The 24,145-nt window shown below is 41.8% G+C and overlaps 1 protein-coding gene across 8 annotated transcripts in view; it reads right to left on the reverse strand.

Annotated features, from left to right (window-relative positions):
* Window positions 1–24,145, reverse strand: part of CMKLR2 (chemerin chemokine-like receptor 2) — a 68,610-nt gene that overhangs the window by 37,163 nt on the left and 7,302 nt on the right. For 5 of the 8 annotated variants that reach the window (XR_006713112.1, XM_045480925.1, XM_045480922.1 and 2 more), the window contains exons 1-2: window positions 13,178–13,364; window positions 440–490 (exon numbers count right to left, since the gene is read on the reverse strand). The gene's annotated coding sequence lies outside the window, so the exon portion shown is untranslated. Of the gene's footprint in view, window positions 1–439; window positions 491–13,177; window positions 13,365–24,145 lie in introns of those variants that run through there. The other 3 variants (XM_045480929.1, XM_045480928.1, XM_045480933.1) reach the window with 2 other exon arrangements.

A 24,145-nucleotide genomic window follows, 5' to 3' on the forward strand; every position in this document is an offset into this window, starting at 1 on the left:
GAGATGTGGCGATTTGCCGGATCAACGCTGCAGTTTGAGAACACGGCAGGCCTTCGTTGGCCCGAGGACACTTACCTGGCTCACAATCGTGGGATGAAGAGAAGTCATAGCAGCCCCCAAAGACGCTCCAGTTATGCCTCGTCTGTCACTGCCCTTGCCCCCCACTCTCCCTCGGGACATCTAAATATATCAAGGGTGTTTATGTAGAGATGAATTCTGGTTCTATGTTTCCTTTCCAGTCTGTCTTCTTTCTCTGTCACCCTCATCTCTTCAGTTGTTAAACTTCCCTCTTTCCCACCAGGCCCTCTTCATCTTGTGCTTTGGTGAAATCCACAAACCATCATAAGCATTTCTGGGCAGTATTTTATGGTCGTTAAGGACTAGGGCCCTGGAGTCAGACAGACCCTGGTTTCAAATTTCAGTTCCACCTATTACCTACCTGTGTGGCCTTGCGAAGTTAGTCGAAAGTTCCAAGCCCCGATTTCTCCATCTGTAAAAGAGGGATCATAATAATATCTACTTGATTGGGTAGCTGTGGGGATGAAATGAGGCAATCACGTGGAGCTCGGTGTCTGATAATAGTCATTTGTCACTATTATAATTGTTTTCCCTAGGTCTCCAGACCTCTAAATCCCATTTTCCCTCTATTTCTAGTGTATGTCTATTTCCTATTGTCTTATTTGTAAGTACTACTTCACATTTGTTCCCAATCCAAAGTAGAAACTGGTAAGGTTTAGGACATCCTACCCAACATATGGCACCTTGGTATATTAAATAGCTTAAGCTGAAGGAGTTTGAGAAACAGCAGCAGCAGAAAGGACTCTCTGACCTCCCTTGTCTCCCTTGAAGCAGGTCATAGGAGTCTCATGTGACAGATGCCCTCCATAGACCCTGAGGAAAGGGCATCCTTACCTCCAAGGAAGTAGGGACTCTGAGAAGGATCTGAGCAACAAACCTTGCCATGTTTCCCCCACTTTACTCTCTCCGCTCACAACCCTTCGTCTTAACACATTTTCAGAAGTTCTCATTTTTGGTCAGGATAAAAACACTCCAGTATAACGGTTTCCTCAGGTCTTCATTTCCTTATGAAGGCTCCCGAGTCATGCCAAACTTGTATTAAGCAATCTGTATGTTTTTCTCTCGATATTCTGTCTTTTGTCGCAGGGACCCCAGTTGAGAATTTAGAAGGGGAGGAGGAAAAGATATTTTTTTCCTCCCCGATAATGGCAAATCAAAGACAGTGGTCACACATACCACATCTTTTTTTTTTTTTTTAATTATCACAGCCAACTTCAGTTTCTTCATCTGTGATCTGGGGAGAAACCCCATCAAGAGACCATTGCTGGGTTGTTTAAACAATATTAACAAGATACTTTCTGTACAGATGTAGCTCTCACAAACACGGTGAACATTCCTAAAAACCCACCGGACTTTCTACAAGAAGTGTGGCAAGCACCAGCCCCACAAAGTGACACATTACAAGAAGGGCAAGGATTCTCTGTATGCCCAGGGAAAGCAGCATTATGACAGGAAGCAGAGGCTAAGGTGGGCAGACTGATTTTTCAGAAAAAGGTTAAAATTACAAAGAAGTGCTGAGGCTTGAATGTGTTGATCTCAACTGTAGATCGAAGAGAATGCTGGCTATTAAGAGAAGCAAGCATTGAAAGTGATCTAGCTCTTGGGGCGCCTGGGTGGCGCAGTCGGTTAAGCGTCCGACTTCAGCCAGGTCACGATCTCGCGGTCCGTGAGTTCGAGCCCCGCGTCGGGCTCTGGGCTGATGGCTCAGAGCCTGGAGCCTGTTTCCGATTCTGTGTCTCCCTCTCTCTCTGCCCCTCCCCCGTTCATGCTCTGTCTCTCTCTGTCCCAAAAATAAATAAAAACGTTGAAAAAAGAAAAAAAAAAGTGATCTAGCTCTAAATGTCATATTTGTTTTATTATGAAGATGATATAATCTTGAGGTTATGTTCACTTAAAAAAAAAAAAAAAAAGAGGGGCCCCAGGGTGGCTCAGTGGGTTGAGCGTCTGACTCTTGATTTTGGCTCAGGTCACAATCCCAGGGTCATAGGGTCAAGCCCCGTGTCAGGCTCCGAGCTGAAAGTGCAGAGCCTGCTTGGGATTCTCTCTCTTCCTCTCTCTCTGCCCTTCCCCTGCTTATGCTCTGTCTCAAAATAAATAAACAAACATTAAAAAAAAGAAAAAAAAGAAGAATGATAGGGGTGCCTGGCTAGCTCAGTGGGTAGAGAGCATGTGGCTTTTGATCTCCAGATCATAAGTTCAAGCCCCACATTGGGTATAGAGTTTACTTAAAAAAAAAAAAAATACACAGGATATGTATGTGTCTAGCACAGTGCCTGGTTTATAGCCAAGAATTGTGATATATCATTATTATTATCTTACTTTATTCATCTTTGAATTAGGGTGTATTATGAAATAGTTCACATAACTAGCATGACTTTGTTGAGAGGCTGCAAATTCTTAGGCTTCCAGCTAATGTAATGATCACCGGCTGTAATCAGAGCGCTCATTTGATATTATTCAGGCTTGGTTTAGCTAACATTTTGGATTTATGCTTCATTCTAAGAAAACATCGGCTGAAACATACCACTGTGAGCAACAAAATAATGGTTTCCTGCTGTTACTGTAAAGTTGCATTGTGCTCATTCCTTCCTTTCCAAAGTAGGACATTCTGATCCTGTGATCATGTTCTACTGAAGGAATTTATTTATTTTGCACCAAATGATTCGTGTAGATGAGTTCATTTCTTGTGCTGAAGACGGGTCTAACATAGCTGGGACTTCTTGCTGTGATCTCACTGATCTGCTGTCATCCAACTGGCTAGAAAACACAGGAATTGTCTGGCTCAGCAAGAAGAAGACCAGCTTTTCAAAAGAAATTCTTTTGGGGCATTCTCTCAAGTTTGATGAATAAGTTATTTACCGATTGCTTAAGAAAAAATCTAAAATGGAGGCAATGGTCATTCTTTAGGAAATTACTGAAGAACACTCAGTGGACTTGAGCAGATTCCATTTCACATGGCAAAAAAAAAAAATAGATGTAGGTTTGAAAAATCAAGCTTTTGTTTATTTGAGGCTGAAATAAATGAATGTGAATATTCTTTTTTTAAATTTTATTTATTTATTTTCAGTAATCTTTATACTAACATGGGGCTCGAACTCATGACCCCAAGATCAAGAGTTGCATGCTCTTCTGACTGAGTCAGCCGGGTGCCCCAGCACGTGAAGATTCTCATAAATATTTTAATAAAAGTTTAAAATGGACAGACACTCTCTACAGTCATTTTCCCCTCCTTGTGTTCTGGGAAACGCAATACCTTTCCGAATAAATCTTTTTTATAGTGTTTGATATATTATAATCCTTCCTCTGATATAAGCAATTTTAAGTGTGAACTGAAGTTCAGAATACTTGCCCTATTCATTCTCTCAACAAAACAAAACAAAGAAAAAAAAAAAAAACAAAAGAAAGGCAAACTATGGAGAAACGCCATGTTTATACATGAAATATTATTCCAGAGCAAAGCCCCTCTCCCAGATAAGGCAAGAAGAACTCGGTCATTTTACTATCTTCTAAAATTTCCCCCATCTTCTTGGTTAGTGCATGTGAAGGACTATACTGAAGTAACATTTTGTATGTGAGCATGTTGATAATGAGAAAATCACCCCAGAGGTGAAGGGCTATTTCAATAGGGCTAATGAAATAAAAGCCCAGGTGGGGCAGAAAGGCAGTCAAACAAAAAAGTCATGTTTAACATTAGCTATCTGATCGGGTAAGAGTAAATAATTTATTATTTGCTTTTTTAGTTTATTTTGAGAGAGAGAGAGAGAGAGAGCGCTTGAGAGAAAGGCAGAGAAGGGGGTGGGAGAGAGAGAGAGAGAAAGAGAGAGAGAAAGAGAATCCCAAGCAGGCTCTGCACCATCTGAGTGGAGCCCAATGCAGGGCTCAAACTCACAAACCGTGAGATCATGATCGGAGCCCAAATCAAGAGTCAGATGCTTAACTGACTGAGCCACCCAGGCGCCCCAAGAGTAAATAATTTATATCAACTTAGTATTTTTCATTATGTAGCTAAACAATTGATTTGACTAAGCTTTTATTTCCTGAACTTGCTGGTGGTTTTTGACTGGGGAGAAAATCACCGGCTCTACTGAAGGGTAAGCGGTATTTTCAGATGTTAGTTCATTACAGTTCATTCTAAATGAACTCTTCTCTGACCACCACCAGCCTGTCCCTCGGTCTCAATCAAGGTCACTGCTCTATATGCTTTACTTATAATTGTTAGTTATAAATTTGAATACATAATAAATGTCTCTCCTCCGACAGGCTGTAGTTTTTGCTTGCCTTTATACCCCTAGAGCCTAGCTCAGTGCCTGGCAAATAGTAGAGTTCAAAAATATTTATTGCTTGGCTGAAAGCCTACGTTAGTGGCTTTTGATAGAAGACATTTATGCCCATGGCATCTTGACAATAACTTACGATAATTTTTATCTGAGAGGGCAAAGGTGAGTTTGAGGTGAGAATTTAAATTCTTGATTATCATCAAATTCGTTAGTTCCTGTGTTCAGTTCCTCTTTTTTATTAGAGGTGTTAAAAGACTGTTGAGTGCTTAGGAAAGCTAGCTTCCCTCCTGAAGGATGTGTTAAATCTGTTCAGCCACTTAATTAGACACGGACTTTTGGTTGACAATGGGTCTTACTTCCAGGAAAAGGTGATGAAATTTTCCTCTAAAATCTTACAAAAGCAAACTAGTTCACTATTTCATGAGTAACTCATAATTAAAACCAGTTCACCCAGTGGCGCCTGGCTGGTCCCATCAGTGGAACTCTTGGTCTCAGGGTTGTGACTTCGAGCCTCATATGGGGTATAGGGATTACTTAAAGATAAAATCTTTAGGGGCGCCTGGGTGGCGCAGTCGGTTGGGCGTCCGACTTCGGCCAGGTCACGATCTCGCGGTCCGTGAGTTCGAGCCCCGCGTCGGGCTCTGGGCTGATGGCTCAGAGCCTGGAGCCTGTTTCCGATTCTGTGTCTCCCTCTCTCTCTGCCCCTCCCCCATTCATGCTCTGTCTCTCTCTGTCCCAAAAATAAATAAATGTTAAAAAAAAAAAAAAAAAAAAGATAAAATCTTTAAAAAAAAAAACCAGATAAATAAAAAAGAAATAAAACCAGTTCACCTAACCACATGCAAAAGGAAGCAAATACCAGGCACACCTATTTATATAATAGCATTTAACACATTGTGGTAATACCTAACATTTCCTGCGTATTTGTGAAGTACAATACGATGTTAAGCCATTTTACGTGCATTTTCACATTTAATTCTCTCAACAACCCTGTGAGATACTATTATTATTTCTATGAGGCAAAGAGAGCTTGGGCACTTAGCAATAGTGTTGAAACTCAGACAAGAGTTCTGGGTCTGTCTGATTTCAGGCACTTCCTTCTTAAACCTTGTGCACCGTAGTAAGTATCTGTAGAAGTGTTTTCTCCCTTACTAAACTGTGAGAGCCTTATAAGCAAAGATTATGTTTTAATCATCCTTTCTTGTTTGTTTGTTTGTTTGCTTGTTTTTGAGAGAGACAGAGTGCTCTAGATAGGTAGAGAGAGGGGGAGACAGAGGATCTGAAGTGGGCTCTGGGCTGACAGCAGAGAGCCTGATGTGGGAGCTCAAACTCACAAACCGTGAGATCATGACCTGAGCTGAAACCAAGAGTTGAACGCTTAACTGAGCCACCCAGGAACCTCTTGTTTTACTCACGCGTATGTCTCAAGTACAGAGCAGCCTGCGGAAAACCTAATAGGTGCTCAATAAAAGTTTAGTGTTGGAGGAGAAAGTGCTTTCTCAGTCATCAAAACTACAGTATGTGTACTAAGGTTTCAGTGTTAAACATAGTTAACTATATCGTGTATATAAATAAAATACACAAATCTAACAAATATTTAGACGAAATAAAACAAGTAATTATACACGTAAGTATCCTACTATTTTTTTTATTAAACTAGTAATCCATATTTTCTGTTGAAGCATAAGAAACTGCCATTTTGTTAGGTCAAAAATGGTCAAGTCAAATAACAGCACTTTTAAAGGGTATAACCTAATTGAAAAATCTATGTCAACTCTTAATTATATAATCAGGCAGAATACTCCATTACCATATTTTTTTTTCTATGCAAACAGAAGTGCATCATTATAAACCACCAATGAGAAAGTTCTATGAAAAATTAAGGATGTCATATTCATAAGCAGTATGTTCCAGGTCTGGGGATCCAACTGTACATACAAATTATTTTTCATGAAATTAGGGACAGTGTGGTCCTAATGAAAATTCAACACCACACATATTTTTTTAGACTCGGCTTGAATTCTCTTTTCCAAGCTACCAGGTTGCAGATCTCCTTTCAAAGTCCTTCTCCACAAAGTCCTCCCTTTTTCATAGCAACTCTGCCTTCATCCCAAGACCTGATGCACCCCCTAGTGTTCCTCAAACACTTCTGGAATGATTATATTACATGTGTTTATAATGATCATGTTCTGTTGAATAGTGAGGTCTGTTATATGCAATTATGTCAAATATTCGAAATGGCAGAACTAAACCCAACTGACTCATTTATTATTATTATTATTATTATTATTATTATTTTAATTTTTGAGAGAGAGACAGACAGACAGCACGAGCAGGGGAGGGGCAGAGAGAGGAGGAGACACAGAATTTGAAGCAGGCTCCAGGCTCTGGGCTGGCAGCACAGAGCCTGATGCGGGGCTCAAAGTCGTGAACTGCAAGATCATGGCCTGCGCTGAAATCGGACGCTCAGCCAACTGACCCACCCAGGTGCCCCCATAGACAATCCTTTAATAACATTTGGCGGGGGGGGGGGCATAAAAAGAAAACACAAAATTAGAACTTCAGAGAGAAACCCTGGAAGCCATTTTAAGCACCAGTGAAATCTGCTTCGTTTCTGCATGACTCCTGAGGGAACACTATGACCCTCCTTATTGAATTCTTTATGCGTTAGACTTTATGAAATGAATTACCTTCTTGGCTTCACCTTAGCTGGAACTTTGTATTCATGAGATTGCCTTTTTGACGGTAACACCAACAAGGCCTCTTGTTTTTGGTGTCCTAAAAAGTCGGCCTAACCCACTGGTGAGCCTGAACCCTTTCCCTACTCTCCTTTCGTCTTCAGTTTAAAAAGAACACTCAAAACAAAGTCTACTTGGGAATTTCCTGGTCCTCGTTGGGTCAGCCTGACTTTGAGCCCAGCTGTATTAATGGATTGGTTAAATTCTGAAATGCTTTATGCAGATCAGCCACACTGGCAATACAGGTTTTCAGGACTTCAGTGAGAGCCTTCACTGCCGGATTGAGTTAGATGTGGATTCCTAAGGAGAGCAGTCAGCAGTATTACCGAAAACAGCAGTGAAACACATCAAGTGTTATATAAATATATTCCTATTGTAACCTGAAAATCCCTGTTGTTGACAGTGGACACAAATGGGGTCGTATTTAGGGTGTTAATTCGGGATTCATTGGGGTGTCTCCATTTTTCTGATGTAGTTCCACTGTGCTTGCCCGAAAAATATATCACACTTGAGAAGGGTTCACCCAAAAGTACTCCCGGGGCCTCCAGGAGGTTATTGCACGTGTTTGAGTACAAGTTCGCACCCCCTGGGCGCCACAACTCTCTTACCAGTGCACTGCCCGAGCATGGGAATGCTTGTCGCGTCAAAGCTGGGTAGGGCTTCGGGATGAAGTGAGGGTCGTGGAATGGAGAATTCTCTTTCATTGATATTTTTTTGTTGTTTTTGTTAGCAGAGACCATAAACAGGGCTTCTTGTGCCCTGATGCTTTAGTGGAAACAGCTCTCTGCTTTTCACCTGCATGCTGCTCTCACATCCCTTGTCTCATGGGTCAGAAGTCTCTGCTCCTCCCTCCTAGCAAGTGCTTCCACCAGCTCCTAGGGCTCAGGAGGACTTCTGGTGGGCACATCCCATCAGTTACTCAGTCAAGTCCAAATCTTGTCATCTCACTTTGACTGTGTCATGGGACACTGACTCTCACCTCCTCCATGAACTGTTAACCTGAATATGCCTGTTCACATCCCTCTCTGCCTTTTCTAAACTCCACCTTCGGTAGGCACCCCATACTTCTTTTTTTTTTTTTAATGTTTAGTTATTTTGAGAGAGAGAAAGGGAGAGAGAATGAGCATGCACATGACAGAGAGAGGGGCAGAGAGGTAGAGTGAAAATCCCAAGCAGGTTCCGCCCCATCAGTGCAGAGGCCGATGGCGGGGTTCGATCCTACAAACTGTGAGATCGTGACCTGAGCCAAAATCAAGAGCCAGATGCTTAACCAACTGAGCTACCCAGGCGCCCCATCACTCCATACTTCTAAATGTTTTTAGGTTAGGGGCTCCGGTCTAGCTCAGTCAGTAGAGCACGTGACTCTTGATATCAGGGTTGTGGGTTCGAGCCCCACTGAGCATAGAGATTACTAAAAAAATAAATTAAAAACAGATAAACAGACAAACAAGCCTTTTTGGTTTAATAACTTCATTCTGTTCCCAGGCAGCATAGCTTTAAGCTTACCAAGGGCAAGACTCTTCCTTTAAAATTCTTATGTCTTCTACCAACCTAGCCAAGGATTCCATCAATAACTGTTTGATTGAATAGGATTATGAACAGGCACCTTCTTTTAGCTAATGATAAACAAACAATCCCTGGCAAAATGGCAAATAATAATTTCCAACTTCCATCTTTTTTTAAAGATTTTTATTTTTATTCATTTTTTTTAATGTTTATTTTTGAGAGACAGAGATAGAGACAGAGACAGAGACAGAGACAGAGTATGAGCAGGGGAGGGGCAGAGAGAGAAGGAGACACAGAATCCAAAGCAGACTCCAGGCTCTGAGCTGTCAGCATAGAGCCCCCAACTCAAGCTTGAACCCACAAACCGAGAGATCATGACCTGAGTCGAAGATGGATGCTTAACTGACTGAGCCACCCAGGCACCCCCTGGTGCTGGTTTTATTTTTCTTAAGCAATCTCTACGCTCAACGTGAGGCTCGAACTCACGGCCCCGAGATCATGCCCTACCAGCTGAACCAGCCAGGTGCCCCCCAACTTCCATCTTTCACATGGAGGTGAAACAGAGTAAGACAAAACAAAAGAATATTTAAACCGTTCAAAAGTCCTAACACACTTTATTTATTTGATTTTTGAATTCCTTTATCACAAATGATGTGTTTATTTGCACATGTCCTGCAGAGAGCTGCTGCGTGCCATATTTCAGACACCAAAGTTCACAGGGGTTCGTTGATTGATGTTTTAATAATGAACAAGAGTGGCCAATGAGGTCCACATCAGATGGCTGGCTTTCCCCCGGGTCAGTTCCCCTCACAGAGAGAAACTCTTCCACAGGCAAAACCAGGCCCTATTTAACCTTTACCCTTCCACCTGCTAATTAATCATCTGACCAATATATTAATTGGGCTGACGGTACCACGGCACAATGTCTTACAAAACACTTGTGCCTGAATCATGTATACTTGGCTCCAACTGACACGATTTTCTTTAACAATGAAGAGCATTTCTCAGGGCGCCTGGGTGGCTCAGTCGGTTGAGCCTCCGACTTCGGCTCAGGTCATGATCTCACGGTTTGTGGTTTGAGCCCCAAGTCGGGCTCTGTGCTGACAGCTCAGAGTCTGGAGCCTGCTTTGGATTCTGTGCCTCCCTCTCTCTCTGTCTCGCTGCCCGACCCCTGCTCATGCTCTGTCTCTCAAGAATGAATAAATGTTAAAAAAAATTTTATAAAAAAAAAGAACATTTTTCATCTTATTTGAGTATCAACGGAATAATCAGAACATACTATGATGATTGAAGAATATGAAAAAACCGTCTGAGTGAAAGAGTTGCCTCAATCAGTATTTATTGGGTGTCCACTGTATGTGGCACTGTATGTAATGAGCATCCATTATATAGATCTCACTGAGCAGTGACTCAGCCAGACATTTAAAAAGGAGGCAGGGGGAGGTGGATTGTGGTGCTGGAAGAAACCTGGCCCATCAGTTTTATTTTAGAGAAAAGGGAACTAAGGTCCCAAAGGTTTGCTTCAAGCCATGAAACAAGCTAAAAGCTTCGTTGGTGTTAGAGCTCTGGGGTGACAGGCAAAATCAAAATGTCAAGTGTAAAGATGTGCCCTCACGCATTTGAAGCATATTTGGAAACTGTGCAATTCAAGAGAATGCTGTTAGGTGTGCCTGGGTAGCTCAGATGGTTGAGCGTCCCTCTTGGTTTTGGCTCAGATCATGATCTCCCAGGCACGAGATCGAGCCCTGCGTCGGGCTCTGCGCTGACAGTGCGGGAATCCCTGCTTGGAATTCTCTCTCTCCCTCTGCCTCTGTGCACGCATGCACACACATACACTCTCGCAAAATAAATAAATAAACAAACAAACAAATTAATAAACATAATTAAAAAAAACAAAGAGAGAATGATGTTAGTAATCTTCATTTAACCAGCTATGTCTTTTCTATCAACTTCTTATGCTATCAGCTGTTACTGTACTCAGACTTCACTACTTTCATTAGAAGTTTTATAAGGCAGAAACCTTTACTAGTCAATGTTATCAAAGAAACCAGGTGAATTAGAACTGAAGAGCCCCCATGAGATCAAATACTTAACTTTTTTTGTGGTTTTTATGAAAGCTGAAGACCGAAGAAAAAATAGGAATTTTCAATATGATAGAGTTTTTAAATCATTAAAGTAATAGACTATTAGAGAAAGTTCAGGAAAAAAAGTAGAGCTATATCACATGAAGAGGCCCAGCATCCACCAGTGTGGCATAAAAATTATTATTATTATTATTATTATTATTATTATTATTATTATTTTGAGTAGGCTTCCATGCCCAGCACAGAGCCCAATGCAGGGCTTGAACTCATGACCCTGAGATCAAGACCTGAGGTGAAATCAAGAGTCGGACACCTAACTGACTGAGCCACCCAGCCACCCCTAAAAATTATTTTGAGCAGAAGGCACCTGAGGTCCCCAAATAACTCAATTGTCATAAAGCACCTCCTGGAGAGCAACCTGGGAAGACTGACTCCTTATTAGAGGTGACGTCTGCACACCACCCCTAAACAGACAAGGGCCCAGTCAGTTATCTTTCTAAAAAATCATTTGTTTTCCCATTCCTTTATTAAGGGATGGTATATAAATTAGTAAATCATAACTTATGATTTCCTTCCCTCAACTTCCTAATTAAGGTGGCATATAAACCCAAATTCTAACCATCTCTTTTTTTAAAAAAAATTTTTAATGTGTATTTATTTTTGAGAGAGAGACAGAGCATAAACGGGGGAGGGTCAGAGAGAGAGGGAGACACAGCATCTGAAGCAGGCTCTAGGCTCTGAGCTGTCAGCACAGAGCCCGACGCAGGGCTTCAGCTCACAAACCAAGAGATCATGACCCAAGCTGAAGTCAGACGCTTAATTGACTGAGCCACCCAGGTGCCCCACTCTAGTCAGTTTAATTTGCCGGCCTTCAGAACTGAACCTAAGAGAGTAAAGTTTTCCCTCCCTAACATACCATCAGTTTACCATCAGCACATCATAAGCTCATTACAGGCTCATTACCACTACTATTTTGAATACTTTCTTCAGTTTTTTTCAACTGCATTTACTTTTTACATAATTAATATTATTAATACTGTTAATATTATAAGCACCCGTTCATGATGCTACATAATCCTCCAAATTATGATTTCCTAATGCCTGCAAGATATTTCACTGAGATGCTATATAAGAAATCCTTAACTAGCCTCCTACCATTGGATATTTGACTGCTTCTGATTTTTTTAAAAATTATAAATGATTTGGAAAAAAGAACTTTGAGCATACAGCTTTCCTCCTTTCAAAATTACACCCATAGGTTGTCTCCAAGTGCTGTGGCCTTTGTAAAGGGAATATTCAGTTAAATATCTACCTCAGATGACAATTGGTGGTAAAGTAACAAGATATGTGACATTCTGTTATAAACTAAATGACTGAAGTCCCAGGTAAAATCATAAAGACCATGAGAAAACTGAAAAAGCATCTAGCGTCAGGAAGATGTGAAAACGTGAGGAGAATTTAATTCAGTCAGAGGAATTACTTGAACTAAGTAATTGAAGACCCACAGAAAGGTCCATTGGTCTTTTATTTCTTTCCCCCACACAACAAACAAAAAAAACACTGGTGGATTCATTAAGCAACAAGTTTGTGGAAGCTTGGGCGGATGAGTTTGTTTTAAGCGAAAAAGGGCCAATTTGAAAGAATAATTGCTGGTGAAAGTTATCAAATTTTCATTTGGTTTTCATTAGCTTTTACTGGGAGGAAAGGATAAACTATTAGACCAAAAGCAGCTGGCTCCCACCTCCCAAAAGAACAATCACGTTAGATAAACCTTTTCTCCCAGCAATTTCCCTGCATTTAGTCATTTGTCCTTCATTAGGAGAGCCCAGGTACCAATTATCCTAACAGGCAATTGATTATGAGATTTCAAAAATACAGCAACAACAAAGAAATGTTTGTTCTGAAGAACCACAAGCTATTCGTCTTTAAAAGGGAGGAAAAAAAAAAAAACAAAACCAACAACAACAAAAACCCAACCAACCACATTTACAGCTCAGTTTAGAACTTTCCCCCCTACCTTGTCATTTAAGGAGGGCGAAATCAATTTTCATCTCAGAGCACCATTTTCTCCTACTAGTTTTCTCTAAGTGGCCTTTCCACAAATGATGTTTGATTATTTCTGAGTCACAACTACTTAAAATCCACATTTATGAGCTGTAATTTTCTAGGTAAAAGCCGAGGAAATTACTCAAAGTTCTTTGTGCCCTCCCACCCCCTCACCCGAGCGACACCCTCATGTTCTCTCTTTCAGGGTTTGAGGTTTTAATCAGCAGCAGTAGCAAACCTGGTTATGACCTTCCCTAAAAACTGTGACAGGACCAAAACTATGAATCTTCACATAGAACTTTTCCTAAACTATCAGGAGTCCTTTTTCTGGTCTGCCAGCTGGTACTTAGTCAAAATACTGTTTTGTAAATAAATCATCTGCAGAAAATCCTCATCAGGTCGGCTGCAAATGTGTCAGTCTGAGGAAAACAAACAAGAAAGCACTTACCAGCTAATTTACTTTGAGGAGAGAAGCTATTTTGATGCCTGGGTGTGACCTCCCCGCTCCAGAATGAAATGGAGGGTGGTTTTCAGAACGGCTACGTTGTACACTCTTTCCCAGCCTCCTCATTTGGCTTTTATCTGGCTTTTGAAATGACACTGGAGGAGAGTGATGTTGGGTTTCATTTGAATGTGGTTCTTCCCTTCCTCCACCACCCTCCACAAAAATGCATCATGTATTCCAGGAGAAAAGTAAACGATGAACAAACAGCACAGATTAATTCTTTTGCTCAGCGTGTATGTGTGTATAACTGAGGTTTGTTTTTTGAATGGAAACCATTGCTATTGGCTGCAGTGCCGCAGGCTGAAAAGTGATGGGGGGGCACCCATCCTTCCTTTGTTTGATGGGCTTTTGCTTATGAGAAGTCAAGTTAAATTTCATTCTGACGGTGGAATGAAAAGAACCTTAGAATGTCAAAGGAGAGCTCTTCAATTGCACAGCGAACTGTAGGGCTCATTAGGAGAGATTTTACTTACAAGGTTCCAGTGTGTTTCTGACAGTGGAGAATTGTAATCACACATTAATTAGGTGTTTTAGTTTTTATTTCTTTATCTAGATGGGTTGCCAGAGAAAGCTCTTAGGAGCTGAGGAAATTGACGGATTGGTTTTTTTATCCCTCATCTCCTTCTGTGGTCCCGCAGATGTGAGCACATCTGTGTATCTGAGGTAAGGCTCAGAATTCAGAAATTCACAGGATAAGAAACATGGAGGCAAGCCTTGAGGTGGTTAGCTTCCCTCTGCAGAGCTAACGTGTTTTTTGTAAGCTCTAACAGCAGCTCGATCATGTGATATTGGAAATTGAACATTAGGTCACAAAACATTGTTAGGCCAGCTAATTGAACAGCCTTAGGTGAGCTGCCAAAGACGAAGGCAATTTTGTATTTGACTGAAGGATAGCAGAATATGCCATCTCAAAACATGCCTCTTTGGCATAAAGATTATAACTGCAGACACAGAAGAAGCTCTGAAAACAGAATGGAAGTTACCCTTTTGTAAGGGAAATCTATATTTATAAAGGAAATTTACATTAGAAAGGGGGGCTGTATCAGGAAGCGAGCTATTACCAGAGATGACTTTTTCACCTGAGAGACTGTCTGCTTGGCAAGGCAACCTTTGTTTACCAAACATTTCCTCTTCTCACCTTCCCGTGAATTTCCTTCCCCGGCTTTTAGCACCAGACCCCAATCCCTTTCCTTACCTCTGGATGGTATGTAATCCTGTCTTCTGGTCTTTCGAGTCTCATATTCTAGTGGGGCTCCCGTATATATGTAATTAAAATAGTGGGGTTTTTTTTCTCCTCCTGTTAATCTTTTTTTTTTTTTTTTTTAAACAGGGGGGAGCCTTAGCCAAGAACAGTGAAAGGTAGAGGGAAAATTATTTTTCCTCCCTTTCATGACCAAGTCTAGAAAATCTAAAGCAGCAATGCTTGGGGGGGGTGGGGGGCGGGGGGAGGAGGGAACATATCAGAATAACCCTAGGGGATGTGTGCACATGCTTTTTCAAAATATATATATCCCTCAACCCCATAAGGATATACCCTCTCCAACATTTGCCCGATCCCTTGATTCCACAGAAAATAACCACTGTTAATAATCTTTGCATATTTCTTTTCGGTATTATCTGAGCATAAATATGGTCTTTGGAGGAGGTAGTCGTAGAGCTCTCTGCTGGAGATTCGTATCTAGTCACCAGTTCCTACTCTTTTGTATCAGCAACATTAGCATTTGTTAGTAGTTGTAGGTATGGGGCACCTGCGTGGCTCAGTCAATTGAGCGTCCAATTTCAGCCTAGGTCATGATCTTGCAGTTCATGGGTTCAAGCCCCGCCTCAGGCTCTCTGCTGTCAGAGCAGAGCCTGCTTCCTATCCTCTGTCCCCTTCTCTCTCTGCCCCACCCCCGTTCTTATTTTCTCTCTCTATGTGTCTCAAAAATAAAAATAAAACATTAAAAAATAGTTATATGTAAACTTCTGTAATCATACCAAAGTACAATTTCATCCACAAAAGACATTTTGAGAATTTGGGGAAGAGTTAGTTATTTTACAGAGTTTTGACTGTATTTTTTGGCAATAGAGCAGGGAGCATGGAGTAGCAAACGATAGAGAAGATAAGAGAAAGGACAGTTAGCAAACGCTTACTAGGTACCAAGCACAGTTTAAGCACTGAAATCCAGGAAAGCGTAAGCATTTCTTCCCCCAAGATTTTATTTGTAAGCAATCTCTACGCCCAACATGGGGCTCGAACTCACAACTGAGGTCAAGCGTCACATGCTCCACTGACTGAGCCAGCCAAGCCAAGTGCCCCAGTGTAACCATTTTTGTTTCAATGTTTTAGTTACCTCTGAAAACGACAGAAGTGAAACATATGCTTGCTTAGCTTTGAAACGACAGAAGTGAAACATATGCTTACTTAGCTTTGAAATTGCTACCAAACAATCAGGAGCAGTAAATAAAATCTCTCGGCTAATGAACCCGATAGTTTGCCGTGCATTTGAGAGAGCTCCCCTTGGACATCGTAACATGATGCCTTATAGTTGATCCATTATTCAAAAGCAGTTGAAGCTGAAGGGCTCACGTGTACTAGAGATAACTTACTTGCCACCCCACGCATGCAATAGATGCAGTGGACATCAGCCAGGCTACTAGGTGTATTGGCTGAGCTGGTGAGTCACTTCAATGGAGATGGCTTAACAGAGCCTCTACTGGATGTTGCATAGTTGTCCTGAGCATTCAGTCTCCAAACACCATGCTTTTAAGAGACTTAACCAATTGGGGGCACCTGGATGGCTCAGTTGGTTGAGCCTCTGACCTTAGCTCAGCTTATGATCTCCTGGTTCATAAGTTCGAGCCCCACAGCAAGCTTTGTGCAGACAGCACCAAACCTGCTTTGGGTTCTCTGTCTCTCTCTCTACCCCTCCCAAGCATGCTCTCTCTCTTTCTCTCTCAGAAATAAATGAACATTAAAGAAAAAAATTTTTTAATTAAAGAGACTTAACCATTAGCCTATCTGTCTATGAGAAGAGATGTTTCTGGAATTGAGTGAGTGGGGGGAAGGGGCAAGAATAACTTCTGCCACAAAAAAGCATTTCAGACCCTCCCCTGTTCATGCTCTCTCTCTGTCTCAAAAATAAATAAACGTTAAAAAAATTTTTTTAAAAAAGGGGTGCCTGGGTGGCTCAGTCGGTTAAGCGGCCGACTTCAGCTCAGGTCATGATTTCGCGGTCCATGAGTTCGAGCCCCGTGTCGGGCTCTGTGATGACAGCTCAGAGCCTGGAGCCTGTTTCAGATTCTGTGTCTCCCTCTCTCTGACCCTCCCCTGTTCATGCTCTGTCTCTCTCTGTCTCAAAAATAAATAAACGTTAAAAAAAAAAAAAAAAAAAAAAAGGATTTCAGGACAGTGTCACCACATTCTAAATCATTGCAAATTCTCTGAAGCCTGTTGGGGGTAGGATTTCAAGGGGTCCTTTGAGAGGGGCATGTGTGTGTAAGCAGGTCTGTAGGGCCACCTTGGCCCAGAAGAAAAGATATGAAGTGCCTCTATCATATTTTTTGGTGAACGGTATGCCTCTCTTAAAGAACTTTTCTTCACTGATGCTTGAAATTTCACTGTTAGAGAATTGTTCTTTGGAAAAGATGACATTTTAAAAGAAAAGCTTTGTATTAATTTAGTGAAGCTCTAATAGTTAGAATGGGTCAGGCAATTTTAATATGGCCATCCCCTCTCCACACCCCAACCCCACCAGAAAAAACGTTAGGGTCAGCCACTTGGTCTCCCTTCTTTTGATAAGATCAAGATCGTTATTCTTTTCCTTTCTTGTTTGATGTTAAAATAGGTTACTTGCCCCAAACACCTGAGTACTCTGATGATAGAAATTTCAGAAGTAGATATTTGGGAAAATACAGTGAGGCCACATTGATTTTGTTAATGATAATTTCTAAACTTTTTGTTGTCACTGTTTATTTTTATTTTTTTTTTAATTTTTTTTTTCCCAACGTTTATTTATTTTTGAGACAGAGAGAGACAGAGCATGAACGGCGGAGGGGCAGAGAGAGAGGGAGACACAGAATCGGAAACAGGCTCCAGGCTCTGAGCCATCAGCCCAGAGCCCGACGCGAGGCTCGAACTCACGGACCGCGAGATCGTGACCTGGCTGAAGTCGGACGCTTACCCCACGGCGCCACCCAGGCGCCCCTGTCACTGTTTATTTAAAAGAAAAAAAGAAAAAGAATTCAGCCTAGAACATTGGAAAAGAGATAATATACAAGCAGACATTTTCTTATTAAAGAAGCTGATTTGTGGGGCACCTGGGTGGCTCAGTTGGTTAAGCTCTTGGTTTTGGTTCAGGTTCATGAATTCGAGCCCCGGATTTGTATCCTGCTTGGGATTCTGCCTCTCTCCCTTTCTCTCTGCCCCTCCTCCCTGCTCGCGCGCGCGCGCGCGCGCTCTCTCTCTCTCTCTCTCTCTCAAGATAAATAAACTTTAAAAAAAAAAAAGATGGTTTGTGAAAAATGGGAAAACTTCACTTCTTTTCATTTTTTCTCCTCTGGTCATAGAGAGAGACGACTGTCTCTTTGTTTACATGCCCTCCTTCGGCCTGTTTCTTCAGGGTCAGAGATTAAATTTGGGGGCCTTTATTGGTTGAGCAGTGAGGCTGGAACCATGCAAAGCTTTTCCTAGACTCTGAAATGGACTCACAGGAGCAGACTCAGTGGCTCTGAGAGGTCACATTGATGAGCCAGGCTAACCTGACCATACCCGGCAGCTTTTATGCCACTTAAAGCGGAGAATTCTGAAAGGCCATTAAGGACAAAGCCCTTCTCCAAATTCTTGCTTTTAATTCCGTATGGCCCCTGCAGGAACTGAGCCTGGAGGATGCTCAGGAAGTCTGTTGGAGGATTTAGCTATACATCTTTTTAATTAAAATACACAAAGCTCTAATTACCTGCGGAAATGTGGGGAACAGGCTTGTATTGTTATCTCTTATTTGAATAAACCTTCTCTTTTAATATGCCAAATGACAAATCAAATGAGATCTACATAGAAGGATTTAGACTGGTTCTCTTCACCAAGACATCTCAGATGCTAAGGGCCTGAAGCTTTTGCAGAGTGGAGCGACCCCCTCTCAGAAGGTCCCCGCGTCGAGCTGCTGCAGTGAGGCCTCTGCAGTGAGGCATGTGGGCAAAGGCTTCAGGGCTCTGGGTTAATAATTTCTCTGGGAGAACTGGTCGCAGCCACTCTAATTCTTGGAAGAAGTATTTCCTCTTTTTGTAACCAAGGGAAGTAAATAACCTTGTTCACTTACTGCCCTGGAAAAAGAAATGTGGTTTGCCAGTGGTTAAATCAATCTGCTGTATGTCACTTAGTCAACAGGCATCTGGGTGACACCATGCTTGGTCCTGATTCAAGAGAAAGGACTGCTCTGGGAATTCAGGCCCCTCCCAACCATCTACTCTAATTATGCTACTTTTCTCGTTAAACTGCTGATTATGGGTATGATGTCAGTACATCTGTATTTTTCTAAAATGTCACATTTTGGGGAAGGAAAAGATCACAGAATAAAGCATATTTTCTCGACTTCTGTAACTGGTTCAATCACTATTTGCATTTTTCATTAGGAAATTGGTAGCCCGGGGGCCTGCTGCAGCTGCACACACGTTTTGTTCCTGCTGCACAGTGTTTTCCAGCGTTTGAATTAATTTCCATCATTTAAAAATCAGGAGATGTCACATCGCCGTCCTGATGATCATCTCCTCTTGAAAAACTGGACAGAGCCGGATAACAATGGGTCTGCGTCCCAAAAGGACACCGTCGGAGGAGGCCGGGTAGCGGTGGTTCCCGGTACCGTCAGCAAGGCACTGCTTTCCGGCTACGTCCCTTTCTCCTGCCCTCCCGACTCCTGGACAATATCCATCTGACCCTCCAGGAATTTGCCCTTTCAACCCGTGCTCCTTTCTAATTCTTTTCCTGTTGAATTTCTTCAATTTAGGGAAATGGAGTACACAGAGAGGTCATCAGGCAATCATTTTTAACCACATGAGGAATTTTAGGTTTGTTTGTTTTTGTAAATAAAAATGAATCCTCTGCATTTCCCTAGTAAAACCTGAACGCATTATAAAATATGATTAAATTAACACAACCAACTTTAACCTGCTTAACTAGGATCAGCGATATGCCAAAGGAGGGACATGGGGCACGGACTGCCCAGGTGCAGGCAATAGGGAGGGCACTGTCCGTAGGGAATTTAAAAACAATAATGAAACCGATTAAAGCCCTTCTGCTTTTTGTGTGATCACCGCGTGCCAGCAATGCTGAACAAGGTCAGTGATGAAACACTCCTCTCAAAAATCCTTTTGTTGGTTTAAGGTTTAAAGAATTGCTTTGAGAACTATGAGTTTAATTTTACATATATATATAGTATATCCAATATATTATGTACATATATATATACACACACACAGTTTATTTTACAAGGTGTTTAAAAAAATTTTTTTAACGCTTATTTATTTTTGAGACAGAGAGAGACAGAGCATGAACGGGGGAGGGTCAGAGAGAGAGGGAGACACAGAAACCGAAACAGGCTCCAGGCTCTGAGCGGTCAGCACAGAGCCCGACGAGGGGCTCGAACTCAGGGACTGCGAGATCATGACCTGAGCCGAAGTCGGACGCCCAACCGACTGAGCCACCCAGGCACCCCTACAAGGTGTTTTACATGAAAGTTTATTACTTGTTCTTATTTTAATTTTTGTTATTTTTTAATTTTTAAATTAATAAACTTTTTTTTTTCAGGAATAGAATTTAGTGATTCATCACTTACATATAATACCCAGTGCTCATCCCAACAAGTGTCCTCCTTAATGCCCTTAGCCCCTTCAGCCCATCCCCCCACCCAACACCCTGCCAGCAACCCTCTGTATTTAACCCTCTGTATTTATGTTTTGTCTCCCATTACTTATTTTTTAATAGACGATGTAGTTTACATGGAAGTAAACTAGAAAAGCTCCCAATTATAGAGACATCCCCAGTGCCATGCGTGGCCTCAGTTCTGCTTTCTTTTGAGATTAAATTGGTAATGGTTCCAAATCGGTACAGTTCCTGTTTCCTCACTGTGATACTACGTACGCTTACATTTAAACTATAGATTTGAAACACACAGCGAAAGCACATGGTAAAAATCAAGAAACAGAATTTAAGTCGTTTCCATTTCTACATTCCATGCCACCACTTGGAGCTTTTAGTTATATTTAAAATGGGAAACAGTGAAAGAAAGGGAGAGCTGCAAGGTGTGGTATATTTTATTCGGCAAATGTAAATTTTTAGTTCAAAACTTTTTCTTTTTTAACTGAATTTGGATAAAACTTTTTTTTTTTTAATTTTTTTTTCAACGTTTATTCATTTTTGGGACAGAGAGAGACAGAGCATGAACGGGGGAGGGGCAGAGAGAGAGGGGGACACAGAATCGGAAACAGGCTCCAGGCTCTGAGCCATCAGCCCAGAGCCCGATGCGGGGCTCGAACCCACGGACCGCAAGATCGTGACCTGGCTGAAGTCGGACGCCTAACCGACTGCACCACCCAGGCGCCCCTGGATAAAACTGTTAAAATAGAAAATCATTACACACACACACACATATATATTAATGTTTATTTTTTGAGAGGGAGCGAGAGTGCACATGAATGGGGGAGGGGCAGAGAGAGAGGGAGACACAGAATCCAAAGCAGGCTCCAGGCTCTGAGCTGTCAGGACAGAGCCCGACGGGGGCTTGAACTCAGAAGGCATGAGATCATGACCTGGGCCGAAGTCAGACACTTAACCAACTGAACCACCCAGGCGCCCCATAAAATTGAAAATCGTTTTTAAAAGTTGTTTTAAAATGAAAGACTGGGATGGCGCGCCTGGGTGGCTCAGTCAGTTGAGCATCCAACTCTTGATTTCAGCTCAAGTTGTGATCTCAGAGTGGGTCGTGGGATCGAGCCCAAGGTGGGGCTCTGCACTGAGTGAGAAGCCTGCTTAGGATTCTCACTCTGCCCCTCTCCCCCTAATTCTCTCTCTATAAAAATTACTTACTTGGGGCACCTGGGTGGCTCATTCGGTTGAGTGTCTGACTTCAGCTCAGGTCATGATCTCGCAGTTTGTGAGTTCGAGCCCTGCGTCAGGCTCTGTGCTGACCGCTCAGAGCCTGGAGCCTGCTTTGGATTCTGTGTCTCCCTCTCTCTCTGCCCCTCCCCTGCTCATGCTCTGTCCCTCTCTGTCTCAAAAATAAATAAAAACATTTTTAAAAATTACTCAATTAATTAATTAATCAAAAAAATGAAAAATGAGGCACCCGGCTGCCTCAGTCTGTAGAGCATGTGACTCTTTTTTTTTTTTTTTTTAATTTCTTTTTTCAACGTTTTTTATTATTTATTTTTGGGACAGAGAGAGACAGAGCATGAATGGGGGAGGTGCAGAGAGAGAGGGAGACACAGAATCGGAAACAGGCTCCAGGCTCCGAGCCATCAGCCCAGAGCCCGACGCGGGGCTCGAACTCCCAGACCGCGAGATCGTGACCTGGCTGAAGTCGGACGCTTAACCGACTGCGCCACCCAGGCGCCCCGAGCATGTGACTCTTGATCTCAGGGTTGTGAGTTCAAGCCCCACATTGGGCGTACAGGTTACTTAAAAGTAAAATCTTTAAAAAATAATAATAATAAAATTAAAGACTGATTCAAGAAGTAAAAGCATTACAGCAATTATGTGATTTAGTAGTTGCCTAAATTGTACCTAAATTGTATCAGTTTCACTAAAATTCAATTACTAATTGCTGATGTAGAGAAGTATCTTTTTCTCCTATCCATTTAAGTGGGGTTCCTGTGAGAAAAGACAGATTAACAAGAGAAAAGCATACACATTTATTTAATATAAGTTTTAAGGTCATGGGACCTTCATAAGGATATAAAGACCTGAAGAGTGTTTTATGCCAGGTTTGATGAAGAATGAAAAGTCACGAAAAAATGTGGTAGGACAAAGAAGGGTATGAGCAAAGTGTATAAACTGGGGGAACAGCAAGGCCCCTTTGTTCAAATTCCTCCTGGTGTCATGGATGTCAAGATGGATACACTTTCCTCAAGTATAGGGAGGGCGCCTCTCCCACAAGGGTTTCAGGACCTGCTTCAGGAGAAGGTCAGAAGGTTCTTCCTGCTGCACACGCTCTTTCGCAAATTCCTTCATGCTTAATATATTCAATATGTCAAGGTGCCATATTTTGGGGTAGCATGTCCCGAGCCTTGTCACTGGGTAGTTATTTGCATGAAATATTATTATATCAGACAGCAACCAATGGATATGCAGTCAAATTGTTAGTAAGACATAAAAAGAAGCAGTTAGGCCTGGGAACTTACATACATTTTAACAAAGGGTGTTTCATTGTGGAGAAGTGATAGACAAAGGAAGAGGGGGAGGCGGACTTCTAGGGGTGATAAATTTGGGGAAGCTGACTAAAAATGTATGGTAGATAAGGGTTGTTTTAGTAAGTGCTATAGTCTGAATGTTTGTGTCCACCCCCCACGGCAAGATTCATATGTTAAGTCCTAACTCTCCACCCTGAAAGTGATAGGAGAGGGGGGGCCTACGAGAGGTGATTGGGTCATGAGGCAGAGCCCTTGTGAATGGGATTAGTGCTCTTCCTGGTACATGAAGGGAGACACTTTTTTTTTTTTTTAAGTTTATTTTTGAGAGAGAGAGAGAGAGAGACAGAGCATGAAGGGGGGAGGGGAGGGGCAGAGAGAAAGGGAGACACAGCATCTGAAGCAGGCTCCACACTCAGCTGTCAGCACAGAGCCTGACGCGGGGCTTGAACTCACAAACTGTGAGATCGTGACCTGAGCCAAAGTCAGACGCTTAACTGACTGAGCCACCCAGGCGCCCCGAGACTCTTTTATTTTATTTTATTTTATTTTATTTATTTTTTATTTTATTTTATTTTATTTTTCGAGACTCTTTTATAAAGGGGAAATTTGTTACCTTTACAAAGGCGAATTTATGTCCTGTCTTTAAGCAGAAGGAGGGAGAACAGAGAATCCCTTCGACGTCTGCTGTTTTCTTAATTGCTTTCAACTCAAAATAATCCTTACACCAAAGTGGCATATTTGGGGGTGGCATATGTTTCAATAACCTCATAGACTCAGCAAGATGCGCTCAGGAGCACTCGGTTTTTTCTGTGGTTGTTGGAGCATTTGTTTTTAAAAAAAATTAAAAAGTTGTTTTTCTTTTATAAAATTGTGGTTAAAAAACATATAACATAAAATTTGCCATCTTAACCATTTTTAGATATACAATTCAGTAGTTCAGTATTCACACTGTCAGGAACTAGATCTCCAGAACGTTTTTCACTGTTTGCTTCGTTTTTTTGTTTTTTTACTTTCGGTGTAGTTGACACATACTGTTACATTAATTTCAGGCAAAGGACACAGTGATTCAACAAGTCTACGCATTATGCTGTGCTCACCCCAAGTCTAGCTGCCACGTGCTGCCATATTATGCTATTAAATACCATTGACTGTATTCTGCATGATGTATTCCTTTCATCCCTGTGACTTATTCATTTCATAACTGGAAGCCCGTGCCTCCCACAGCCCTTCATCCCATTTTGCCCATCTTCTCACCTCCCTCCCCTTTGGCAACCACCAGTTTGTTCTCCCCATTGGTAGGTCTGTTTCTGCCTTTCTATTTCAGTTTCTTCATTTGTTTTGTTCTTTAGATTCCACATGTACGTGAAATCAAATGGTGTTTGTCTTTCTCTGATTCATTTCACTTCGCGTAATATCCTCTAGGCCCATCCATGTTGTCGCAAATGGCAAGATCTCATTCTTTTTTATGGCTGAGTAATATTCAAGAGTGTGTGTGTGTGTGTGTGTGTGTGTGTGTGTGTGTGTGTATTC

Source organism: Leopardus geoffroyi, chromosome C1 (genome assembly GCF_018350155.1).
Source record: "Leopardus geoffroyi isolate Oge1 chromosome C1, O.geoffroyi_Oge1_pat1.0, whole genome shotgun sequence".
NCBI classification, from domain to species: domain Eukaryota; kingdom Metazoa; phylum Chordata; class Mammalia; order Carnivora; family Felidae; genus Leopardus; species Leopardus geoffroyi.